Source organism: Nansenia antarctica (genome assembly GCF_963989245.1).
Source record: "Nansenia antarctica genome assembly, chromosome: 2".
In the NCBI taxonomy this organism is placed as follows: Eukaryota; Metazoa; Chordata; class Actinopteri; order Argentiniformes; family Microstomatidae; genus Nansenia; species Nansenia antarctica.
The window spans coordinates 81,437,044-81,449,162 of NC_137675.1; the positions used below are offsets into that span (position 1 = coordinate 81,437,044).

The 12,119-nt window shown below is 54.2% G+C and overlaps 1 pseudogene across 1 annotated transcript in view; it reads left to right on the forward strand.

The window, feature by feature from the left end:
- LOC308150730 (protein TANC2-like) overlaps positions 1-11,771 on the forward strand; it is a 51,237-nt pseudogene extending 39,466 nt beyond the window's left edge. The window contains exons 4-13 of the transcript in view: positions 1-87; positions 705-839; positions 1,090-1,213; positions 1,398-1,573; positions 1,915-2,047; positions 4,888-4,979; positions 5,523-5,669; positions 8,306-8,406; positions 9,236-9,590; positions 9,633-11,771. The product of the transcript in view is annotated as a protein TANC2-like (transcript). The remainder of the gene's footprint in view (positions 88-704; positions 840-1,089; positions 1,214-1,397; positions 1,574-1,914; positions 2,048-4,887; positions 4,980-5,522; positions 5,670-8,305; positions 8,407-9,235; positions 9,591-9,632) is intronic.
- The last annotated feature ends 348 nt before the right edge of the window (positions 11,772-12,119 follow it).

Here is a 12,119-nt window from a genome sequence, read left to right on the forward strand (position 1 = left end):
GTACCCTGTTGGACCTGCCAGAGAAGGACGAGGAGGAGGAGGAGAGGGCTCAGATCAACAACTACGACACCCTCTGGGGAGAGACCGGTACGTGCTGGGGTACTGGTGTGTGTGTGTGTGAGTGTGTGTGTGAGTCTGTGTGTGTGTGTGTGTGTGTGTGTGTGTGTGTGTGTGTGTGTGTTAGCACTTCCTTGTATCATGTATGACAAAATAGACTATTTGACTTTTAAACTATTCTTGCTTCTATACTATAGAAATTGACATGTCGATATGATCAACGATATATAAAAAACTATGTAAAACTATAGAATCTATAGTGTTGTTTTTACATAGTTTTTTATGTATCGTTGATCATATCGACATGTCAATTTCCTGTATGTGAGAATATTACTCGGCAATAACAAGAATTCTGATTCTAATTCGGACAAATGACAGAACGACAGACTTCCTCTCTCTCTTTCCAACACACATATCCCCCCCCCGTCTCCTCTCCCTCTCCTCCTCCCTTCTTCCCCTCTCCTCCTCTCTTCTTCCCCTCTCCCTCCCCCTCTCCCCCTCCTTCTCCCCCCTCCCCCTCTCCTCCCCTTCCTCCTCCCCTCTCCCCCTCACCTCCCTCCCCCTCTCCCCCCCCTCCCCCTCCCTCCCCTCTCCCCCCCGTCTCCTCCCTCCCTCCCCCTCTCCCCCCCCCCCCCTCCTCCCTCCAGCCCTGACAGCGGCAGCGGGTCGTGGGAAGCTGGAGGTGTGCAGGCTGCTGTTGGAGCAGGGCGCGGCCGTGGGGCAGCCGAGCCGCCGGGGGCATCGTCCCCCTCTTCAGCGCCGTCCGCCAGGGGCACTGGCAGGTGGGTCCTCCATTTCTACACCCCCCCCCCCCCCCCAGTCTGTAGTCTTATTTGCCCCCGAATACTTACACTTACATATCAAAGTCAGGTATTTAGTATCCTCATCATCATTATCCTCATCCTCATCATCATCATCCTTATTATCATCATCATCATCATCATTATCCTCATCATCCTCATCATGATGTTGTTGTGTTGTTTACCACATTGACATGGTTGTTGTTGTTGTTGTTGTTGTTGTGTGTGTCAGATCGTGGACCTGTTGTTGAACCACGGGGCTGATGTCAACATGGCCGACAAGCAAGGCCGCACCCCCCTCATGATGGCCTCCTCCGAGGGCCACCTGGGCACCGCCGAGTTCCTGCTGGCACAAGGTCAGAGGTCAACACCACACCACCACCACGACTCTGATTGGTTGAGAGCAGACGGCGATCCGTTCCAATCTTGATCTTTCCCCATCGAGACGATGAGTGTTGTGTTCATGTGTCTCTCAACCTTTTAAAGAGCTGACGTTCCTCTCTCTCTCTCTCTGTGTGACCTTTGACCTCGTACATACAGGGGCGTCGCTGGCGCTGATGGACAAGGAGGGGCTGACGTCGCTGAGCTGGGCGTGTCTGAAGGGCCACCTCCCGTTGGTCCGCGCCCTGGTGGAGAGGGGCGCGGCCACGGCGCACGCCGACAAGAGCGGACGCACGCCCCTCGACCTGGCGGCCTTCTACGGCGACCCGGAAGTGGTAAGTCATCACTGAGGTTATTTTTATTTTTATTTTTTTTATTTGACCCAATCACCCAAAGTCATAAAAAAAAAAGGAAATAAATCTTCTTCCAAAAACATGTTTTGAATGATGATGATTAGGCCTACGTCCATATTCTAGACACAAACACATGATGTCTCCACTCGTCATTCTCTCCACCCCCCCGACCACCCCCCCCGTCTTTCTCTCTCTCTCTCTCTCTCTCTCTCTCTCATCCCTTCCCGTCTCTCTCTCCCCCCCCCCCCCCCCCCGCTCTCTATCCCCTGCTGTCTCTTTCTCTCTCTCCATCTCCATCTCCCCCACCCCCTCCCTCTCTGCAGGTCCAGTTCCTGGTGGACCACGGGGCTATGATAGAGCATGTGGACTACAGCGGCATGCGGCCCCTGGACCGGGCGGTGGGCTGCAGGAACACGTCGGTGGTGGTGGCACTGCTCAAGAAGGGCGCCAAGATAGGTAGGTGGAGGCTGGCCCTGGAGGGCAGGGTGCTGGTCCCCCCCCCCCCCCCCCCCCCCCAGGTGTGTGTAGGTCTCCATGGCGATCTCATGGTCTCCCCACCCTCCCCTGGGTCACCATGGTTCTGGAATGGTTGGTTATAAATAGGGCCAGGTGTTTTTCCCTGGCCAGGGAAAACCCTGGGCCCTGCTTATGAGTCCCTCTCCCTCCTTCCCTCCTACCACTACTACTGCTACTACTACTACTACTACTACTACCATTACTACTACTACTACTACTACTACTACCATTACTACTATACTACTACTACTACTACTATTACTACTATTATTACTACTACTACTACTACTACTACTACTACTATTACTACTATTATTACTACTACTACTACTACTACTACTACACTACTGCTACTACTACTACTACTACTACTACCATTACTACTATACTACTACTACTACTACTACTATTACTACTATTATTACTACTACTACTACTACCATTACTACTTCCATTACTACTACTACTACTACCATTACTACTACTACTACTACTACTACTACTACTTCCATTACTACTACTACTACTACTACTACTACTACTACTACTACTACTACTACTACTACTACTACTACTACTACTACTACTACTACTACTACTACTACTACCACTACTACTACTACTACTACTACTACTACTACTACTATACTACTACTACTACTACTACTACTACTACTACCATTACTACTATACTACTACTACACTACTACTACTACTACTACTACCTACTACTACTACTACTACACTACTACTACTACTACTACACTACTACTACTACTACTACTACACTACTACTACTACTACTACTACTACTACGACTACTACTACGACTAATACTACGCCTACTACTACTACAAGACTACCACTACTACTACTACTACTACTACTACTATACTACTACTACCATTACTACTATACTACTACTACCATTACTACTACCACTACTAGTACTACTACCATTACTACTACTATTACTACTACTATACTACCACTACTACTACTACTACTACTACTACTACTACTACTACTACTACTACTACTATACTACTACTACACTACCACTGCTAGCTTTGCTGTTGCACTTTTATTTTGCTGATCTGCATCTTCTTGGCCCCGCCTTCTCATATCTTCCTCTTTCTGTTTTTCTCTTCATCTCACGCCCTCCTCCCTGTCACAATGTTGACCTTTCTCTCTCTCCCTCCTCTCTCTGTCTGTCTCTCTCTCTCTCTCTCTCTCTATCTCTCCTCTCTTCCTCTCTCTCTCCATCTCTCTCTCTCTCCCTCCTCTCTCTCTCCCTCCTCTCTCTCTGTCTCTCTCTCTCTGTCTCTGTCTCTCTCTCTATCTCATCTCTCTTTCTCTCTCTCTCTCCATCCCTCTCTCTCTCTTTCTCTCTCCTCTCTCCCTCTCACATTACACTCTTGCTTGGGTTTGTCTGATTGGTTGATTCCATTATGTTCCCCCTCATCCCGCCCTCCTAACCCCTGCTCTTACCTGTCAATCATAACCCTGGCTCCGCCCACCCCTCCGTAATCAGGATATCAGACTCTTCCCACTCGGCCCCGAGGTAACACCCTTTTCTGCTCTCTCCAACTTCTCTCTTTCCCTCTCTCTCTCTTCACTTCCTCTCTTTCTCTGTCTCTCTTCATCAGCTCTCTCTATCTCTCTCCCCATCTCTCTCTCTTCATCTCTGACTCTCTCTCTCCACCTCTGTCTCTCTCTCCATCTCTGTCTCTCTCTCCATCTCTGTCTCTCTCTCCATCTATCCCTCTCTCTCCACCTCTGTCTCTCTCTCCATCTCTCTCTCCCTCTCTCTCTCTCTCTCTCTCTCTCTCTCTCTCTCTCTCTCTCTCTCTCTCTCTCTCTCTCTCTCTCTCTCTCTCTCTCCGTGTGGCCTGTATGAAGCAGGCTGGCCATCCACACCAAGTCCTCCACTCTCCTATCAAACTCACCTGATTCCAGATGAACCCAAACACCCTCTCTGACCCCGCGCCATCGCCCCTGCTGGTGGGAGGGCAGAAGTGCATGTGTGAACGTGCCTGCACCCCCCCACCATTGTTCTACGCTCCAGCATGGCTTGTGCTTGTATACGTGTATTTCCTCCCTGCAAAGCATGCAAATAACCAAGGGTTAACCCTAACCCCTAACCACGGGCTAGTAACACTACAGTGTACTCATGTTGGGGTCCGGTTGTCATGGATATGTAAAGTGGTTAGCGGTTGTTGTTTTTTTACACAAGAGATCAGGCGTTCAGATTGTGAACCCCGTACCGAAATATGTGACGGCAGGCAAGCTGGCGAAATCGGGAACAAGTCGGCAACCGAATCAAAAATGTTCCGACTTTTATTCCGAAAAATGTAAACAACTTTCGACGTTGTTGAAAATCGACGACACACCTGCTAGTCGAGCCAAAACATTGCGATTGTCATCCCCCCTACTCTACGCTAACTGGGTAGTAGTGGGGATTACTCAAGCGGCTTACGTTACAGAGAGTGCGTGCGTGAGCCACAGAGGACCACCTGTTCCAGGTCAGAGGTCGCGGTCGTCAGGCTCTGTGTGTTAACAGTCAGGCTCCAGACACTGTGTTAACATCTCAGGCGTCTCATAGCCGTTGTCTATCAAATGGTTTCCCTCTCATTCCCTCCCCCCCCCCCTCCCTGTACTCTGAGAACACCCCGCCCCTTCTTCCCTTCTCCTCCTCCTCCTCCTCTCATCTCCATCCTCCCCTCCTGTCCTCTAAACCAATCCCCCCGTTACCCATCATGCCCCTCTCTCGGCCTCAGGTCCCGCCACGTGGGCGATGGCCACCTCCAAGCCCGACATCATGATCGTCCTGCTGAGCAAGCTGATCGAGGAGGGCGACGGCTTCTACAAGGTCAGTCCTCCTGTCCACTAGAGGGCGCTCTCTCTCAATGTCAAATGTAATAATAATAAAAATAATAATAATAATAATACATTAGACTTATATAGCGCTTTTCTAGACACTCAAAGACGCTTTACAAACTGAAAAGATTGAGTAGTAATAATAAAAAGAAACAAAAGGTAAATAGAAAGAAAGTATAGGGGCCTAATTAAGGAAGTGCTGGGGACACATGGGAAGGGGAGGGGGAGAGGGTTAACTGGTGAAGGCGAGCTTGAAGAGGTGGGTTTTGAGGGCCTGCTTAAATGTTGGGAGGATGTTGGCCTGTCTGATGTGGTTGGGGAGGGCGTTCCAGTGGGACGGGGCTGCGGCTTAAAAGGCCCTTGTAATGAACGGGAAACGTAGCGGAGGTAGACGTCGGACAACAGGCTCGCCCGTTGTTGTCCGATGACGTTACGATGTCGGCCTGTAGCCTCCCGATGTCTCTACCTCCGCCGGCCTCCCCAGGCCTCCCCAGGACTCACTGTGCTGTGTGGTGGCTGTGCTTCGCCCCTCTAGAAGGGCAAGGTGAAGGAGGCGGCCCAGCGGTATCAGTACGCCTTAAAGAAGTTCCCGCGGGAGGGGTTCAGCGAGGACCTGAAGACCTTCAGAGAGCTGAAGGTGTCCCTCCTCCTCAACCTGTCACGCTGCCGCAGGAAAATGAACGTGAGTGACACACACACACACACACACACACACACACATGAATGCTTGCACATACACACACACACACAAGTTAATGCCTGCATGCACACGCACGCACACACACTTTAATGCATGCACACACACACACACACACACACTTTAATGCATGCACATACACACTCTCTCTCTCACACACACACACACACACTGTAATGCATGCACACACACACACACACACACACACACACACACACACACACACACATGAATGCTTGCACACACACACACACCCACACACCCTTGCACCTCCGCTACCCCTAACACCTCAGAGCTAGACACACAGAACGTCAAAGATGTGGAACCTTCCTATACCCCCCCCTCCCTCCCTCCCTCCCTCCCTCCCTCCCCCACAACCACAACTCTCTCTCTCCACACAATAACAATACGCTGTTATCATGGTTCCCCTCGACACGCAGGGATATGCACACCTTCAAACATAATAATAATCACATCTCGGTCACATGGATGATGGCAGCATCAGTTCTCCGCCAGTCTACAGCAGATAGCCCTGCACCGTCGCCTCCCTCTAGTGGGGAGGTAGTGTACTGCGCCCCCCCCCCCCCCATCCTCCAGCCCTAGGCCCATATACACATCCCTGCATCCTCCATCTCTCCTATAGTTTGCTGCTTCGTTTTGCCTCCCTGTGTTTGTACCTACCTGGTCACTGAGGGGACAGCAGTGTGACCCTGCAGGGTGATGGTCTGTCTGTCTGGGGTCTGTGAGGGGTGCAGGGAGGGGGGAGGAGGAAGGGGGGGAGGCGGTGGTTCAAGGGTGCAGCCCAACGGACAGGCTAGGGTAGAGCCAGTGTTGCCAGATTGGGCAGATTTTCCCGCCCAATTGGGATACTTATGATCACACTGGGTGGATTTTAGACTGTGGTTAGGCTGGAAAACAATCCCATCTGGCAACACTGGGTAGGGCCAACCTTAGGACAGTGGGATAGGGGGTTTATATATATATATATATATATATGTGTGTGTGTGTGTGTGTGTGTGTGTATATGTGTGTCAGGGTTCCCGTTAGAAAAAATTGCCGCCGGTCATCGTGTCCGGGAAGATTTCAATTTACCGGACAAACGTGAGATATTCCGGTCATCATATTAAAATATAATATAGCTGTTTGTCGCGGTGATTACTGTTGTGTAGCCTAGCCTATATATGCCGTTTAATGTCTATTTCTCATCCGATACGATTAGATGCGAGCTATATAATATATAATAATATAACATGATTCGCATGCGCGCTATGCCATAATGTCCAGCGCTGAACGCGCCACACTGGGAAATGAACAGACTGCATCGATCAATGAACGGACTCCACATTAAGTTAACTGAAGTCTGTTAAATTGTTTGGAATTAATGTGAGTTTTCTATTTTCTCTTTCCAGTTGTACCCTTTTTTTTATCAATAAAACAACGTCATTTCTATAACCAGGTCTCGCTGGTTGGGAAGGCATTTAGTTTAACTGCCTGTCAAATCATACTTACTCGGACTCGGGAGTACAACTCCTCCTCCGCCTTCACTGTGAGTAAACTGACTCTGAGAATGTCGTCACGTCACATTTTACCGTAATACCCTATATGTTGGTTGAAGTGCAACATCTCAGCTTTCAGGGACAGTTGGAATTTTTTCGATAGCACAAACCGTTTAGAAATTACGGTAATTACAATGTTGGGTGCGGATTTGTGCCGGCGGAGGTACATTTCGGCGCAGAAGGGTTTTAAGAGGGAATTATTTTCACCGGACACTATGACCGAAGAGTTTTAAATTTGTCGGACTTCAACAAATTTTACCGGACAAAGACCCGTAATTACCGGTTAACGGAAACCCTGATGTGTGTGTGTGTGTGTGTGTCTCTGTTGAACTGCGTATTCTCATCCGGTCCAAACATTCTCCGTCCCTCATCCCAGGAGTGTGTCCATGTGTCTGGTGTTTGGTCACATGTATGTGTTTGGACAACAAGACTCCATGTGTCTCACATGACTGTAATATGACTCCTGAATCCTCCCCTCTAACTCTCACATGACTCTGTTTTTTCTGATCCTATGACTCTTCCTTTGACTCCTTTTCCTTATACATGACGCTATGTCATTTCATTGTGTTTATTGATTCTTGCAAAGAAAGGTGTTGATTGGTATTATTGTGTTCTCATCCATGGATGTGTGACTCATCCATAACTGCATAACCTGTCATTTTAAATCCAAGTATGACTCATGTTTGACTCATCACTTTGACTCATGTTTGACTGATCACTTTGACTCATCACTTTGACTCATGTTTGACTCATCACTGACTCCTGAATGACTCATGTTTGACTCATCTCTGACTCCTGAATGACTCATGTTTGACTCATCTCTGACTCCTGAATGACTCATGTTTGACTCGTCTCTGACTCCTGAATGACTCATGTTTGACTCATCTCTGACTCCTGAATGACTCATGTTTGACTCGTCTCTGACTCCTGAATGACTCATGTTTGACTCGTCTCTGACTCCTGAATGACTCATGTTTGACTCATCTCTGACTCCTGAGGGACCCCTGACTCCTCCTGGTGCGCTGGCGAAGGAGAATGACTGTCCCTGCCTGTTGTTGCTTGCAGGACTATGGGATGGCTGAGGAGTTTGCTACCAAGGCGCTAGAGTTGAAATCCAAATCCTACGAGGCCTTTTACGCCAGAGCCCGCGCCAAGCGCAGCAGCAGGTAACCATAGCGACGCTCGGAGGGAGAGACAGGGAGGGGGGGGGGGGGGGGCGCTAAGAGCGAGGCTAGTCGTAGAATCTGTTTGTTTTTTTTTTGCCATGTTTTTCACGCTATTAAACATGTGATTCTCATGTTTACTTTAAACATCTTTTTCCGGTGAGTCACTCATTCTCACAGTCTGTTATGTTGTGATGTTTATTGATGTCCATAGAGGGACAGCGTGTGTGTAGGAAGGACAACCTTCAAACAGCTGGCCTGTCCTTTTCCTCTCGTTGTTTCCCCATGCTGCTCTTTCACTGCATCATCCTCCCTCCACATCATCCTCCCTTCACTGTCCCTCACTCTGCCTCCATGCCGGAGCTCATGCTTACCTCCATCTCAACCGCTCCTCTCTCTCCCTTCTTTTCTCTCTTACGATTCTCCCTCCCCTCTTTCTGTATCCTCTTTACTCTCCCCCTCTCTTTCTAAACGTTTGTATCCCGTTCTTCACCCTTCACAATACTCTTCTTTAACATCCCTCTCTTTCTAACAACAACCCTTCTCTATTCTTCCTGTCCCAAATCCTCTCTTTTCTTTCTCTCTCTTATAATGCTCTCTCCTTTTCTCAACCCTCTCTCTCCCTCTCCCTCCCTCTCCCTCCCCTCTCTCTCTCCCTCCCTCCCTCCCCTCCCTCCCTCCCTCCCCTCCCTCCCTCCCTCCCCTCCCTCCCTCCCTCTCTCTCCCCCCTCTCCCTCCCTCTCTCCCCCTCTCCCTCCCTCCCTCCCCCTCTCCCTCCCTCCCTCCCCCTCTCCCTCCCTCCCTCCCTCCCCCTCTCCCTCCCTCCCTCCAGGCAGTTCCATGCAGCCCTGGAGGACCTGATTGAAGCCGCCCGTCTCTGCCCCAACAACCGGGAGATCCACCGCCTGCTGCAGCGCGTCGAGGAGGAGTGTTGTCAGGTCGCTGAGCAACAGGACGGACTGGACCCGCCCCCCTCCCCGACGCGTGAACAACAGGCCCCTCCTCCTCCCCACCCTCCCTCCTCCTCCTCCTCCGCCCCTTCCTCCCTGGAGCCCCGCCCCTCCGACACGGAGGCGGTTCAGGACCTGTTCGAGGAGGAGGAGGAGGTGGAGGACGATGACGACTACCTGGAACGAGACCTGGTGGAAGGAGGCCACGCCCCCCCCGCCGCCGACAACGCCACCCCGGCCCCCCCCCACCACCACGCCGCCCTGCCCCTCCTCCTCCAGAGCCTGACCCCCTCCCCCGCCCACCGGGACCACCACCACCGCGACCCCCCCTACCTGGGGGGCCAGGCCTTCCCCTCGTCCTCCTCCTCCATGTCCTCCCCGACGCGCCAGGGCTACCACCAGTCGTCCACCTCCCCCTCCCTCTCCCCCACGCACTACCACCACCACCAGCCCCGGCCCAGCCCCCCCCACACCTCCCCCGCCCACCAGAGCCCGCCCCCCTCCTCGTCCTCGTCCTCCTACCACTTCAGCCCCCCTCCCTCCCCCTTACGCCGGGGGGGGGGGGGGCCCCAGTACCGCGCCAGCCCCACCTCGGAGAGCGCCGGAGGAGGCGGAGGCGGAGGGGGGGGTCTCTACCGGCCCCAGTCCGCCTCGGCCCGCTACCAGTCGGACCAGCTGCAGCAGCAGCAGCAGCTCCCGGCCTCCCGGCCCAAGTCCCCCCTCTCCAAGACGGCCAGCCAGCGCTCTTTCCAGCTGCCCCCCCCCCACCAGGCCCACCCCTCCCACCCCCACCCCCACGCCCACCAGCAGCAGCAGCAGCAGGGCCAGTGGCTGCAGCCCGCCAAGGCCCAGATCATCCGGACCAACCAGCCCAGCTCCGCGGTCCACTCCAGCGCCGTGCTGCTGGGCTCCTCCGCCTACAGCCAGGCGGCCCACCACTCCTCCTCCTCCTCCTCCTCCTCCCCCCGGCTGCCCCCGGACCTGGCCGAGCTGGGGGAGGGGATGTACCTCCCGGTCCAGGCCAGCCTCAGCGCCGGGGCGCTCTACTCTCAACACGGAGGAGGAGGGGTGCAGATGGGAGGACCGATGATGATGGAGGACGAGATGCTTCCTCCTCCTCCCCCCCAGCGGCCCTCGTCAGCGTACCGCTCCGGGGTGGGAGGAGGAGGAGGAGGAGGAGGAGGAGGCGGGGGTGCGCGCTACGGGGGCGGCCAGCAGACCCCCCAGATCAGCCGTAGCCAGTCGGCGGCGTACTACCCCCCCCACGTCTCCCCCCACGAGATAGAGCTGCTGGAGAGGCAGGCGGCGCTGGGGTCCCCCCCCCTGGACCCCCACCACCACAGCGGCAACAGCAGCGCCCTCCTCCTCCGCAGGCCTGTCAGCGCCAACACCGCCTCCTCGGGTGAGCCCCACAAACCCCCCCACCATCCCACCGGCGCGCCCCCCAACCGGCCCCTCATCCACTCCCAGAGCGTCAGCCTGCGCTTCTCCCCCTCCAACAGCAGCCTGGTCGGGGGCTCGGCCGCTAATCTAGGCCCAGGCTCCTCCTTCAGGCCCTCGGCCTCCTCCTCCTCCTCCCTCGTCCAGCAGATGGAGATCCCCCTGCAGCTGGCCTACGAGGGAGGAGGAGGAGACTACGACGGTTACGACGGTTACCACGACGACCTCTCTCCCGTGTCGCCGCCGGACAACAACATGCGCATGCTGGGGGGCGGCGGGGGGGGGATGATGATGGGGACCTACCCAGGCGAGGCGCTGCGCGCCTCCTCCAGGAACACGCCGTTCATGGGCGTCATCGACAAGACCCACGGCGGGAGGACCACCACCACCGCCCACCACCAGTTCCTGCCGCAGGCCCCGCCCCCCCCGCCGCCGCCGCTGACGGGGTCCGCCACCACGGGCCGCTCCTGGGCGGTGTCGTCCCTGGACACAGTGGTCGGCGCCCCCAACGCCTCCTCCTCCTCCCCCGCCGGCGGCTCCACCCCCTCGCACCACGGCTACGGCCAATCGCAGCAATCGGCCAATCAGCAGCAGCAGCAGAGCCTCATCAGCCACATCGCCTACTACAACCGCACCAACAACGCCCACAACGGCCATCTCCTCGACAACATCGACGCCGCCGACGACTACTACCACCACCACCACCAACCGCCGCCGCCGCCTTCTCAGACGCCCGCCAACGGCCGGGAGGGGCGGACGACGGACGGGATGATGGTGGTGGGCCGGGTCAGCCAGGCGGCGAGCTACCCGGACGTGAAGGTGGCCAGGACGATGCCCGTGGCGCTGGCCTATCAGGAGGCACAGGAGTACAGCCGGGGCTCCTCCTCCTCCTCCTCCTCCAGGGACCGCTTGCAGACGTCAGGGCCGCCCACCTCCCCCATCAAACCAAAGAGACCCTTTGTAGAGTCAAATGTGTGAAGGGGGGAGAGGGAGGGAGGGAGGGAGGGAGAGAAGGAGGAATAACAGACAGTGTAAGGAGAGAGGGAGAGGAGGAAGAGTCTTTCACAGCCCTGCTGATGTCCTGAGAGGAGGAGGAGTCGTTCAGAGAGGAAGGCGTGCTACAGGAGTACTGTGCTACTGCGGACACACACACACACACACACACACACACTGACACAGTTAACAGCTGTAACAACTCTCCTCTCTCTCATCCTCTACCCCTCTGTCTCGTCACCCGTCGTACAGACCGTGGAAGAAACATGAGGGAAACGGGAGGAAACGCTGCAGTTTGAATCCAACCCCACCAGGGGGCGACACTGAGCCACA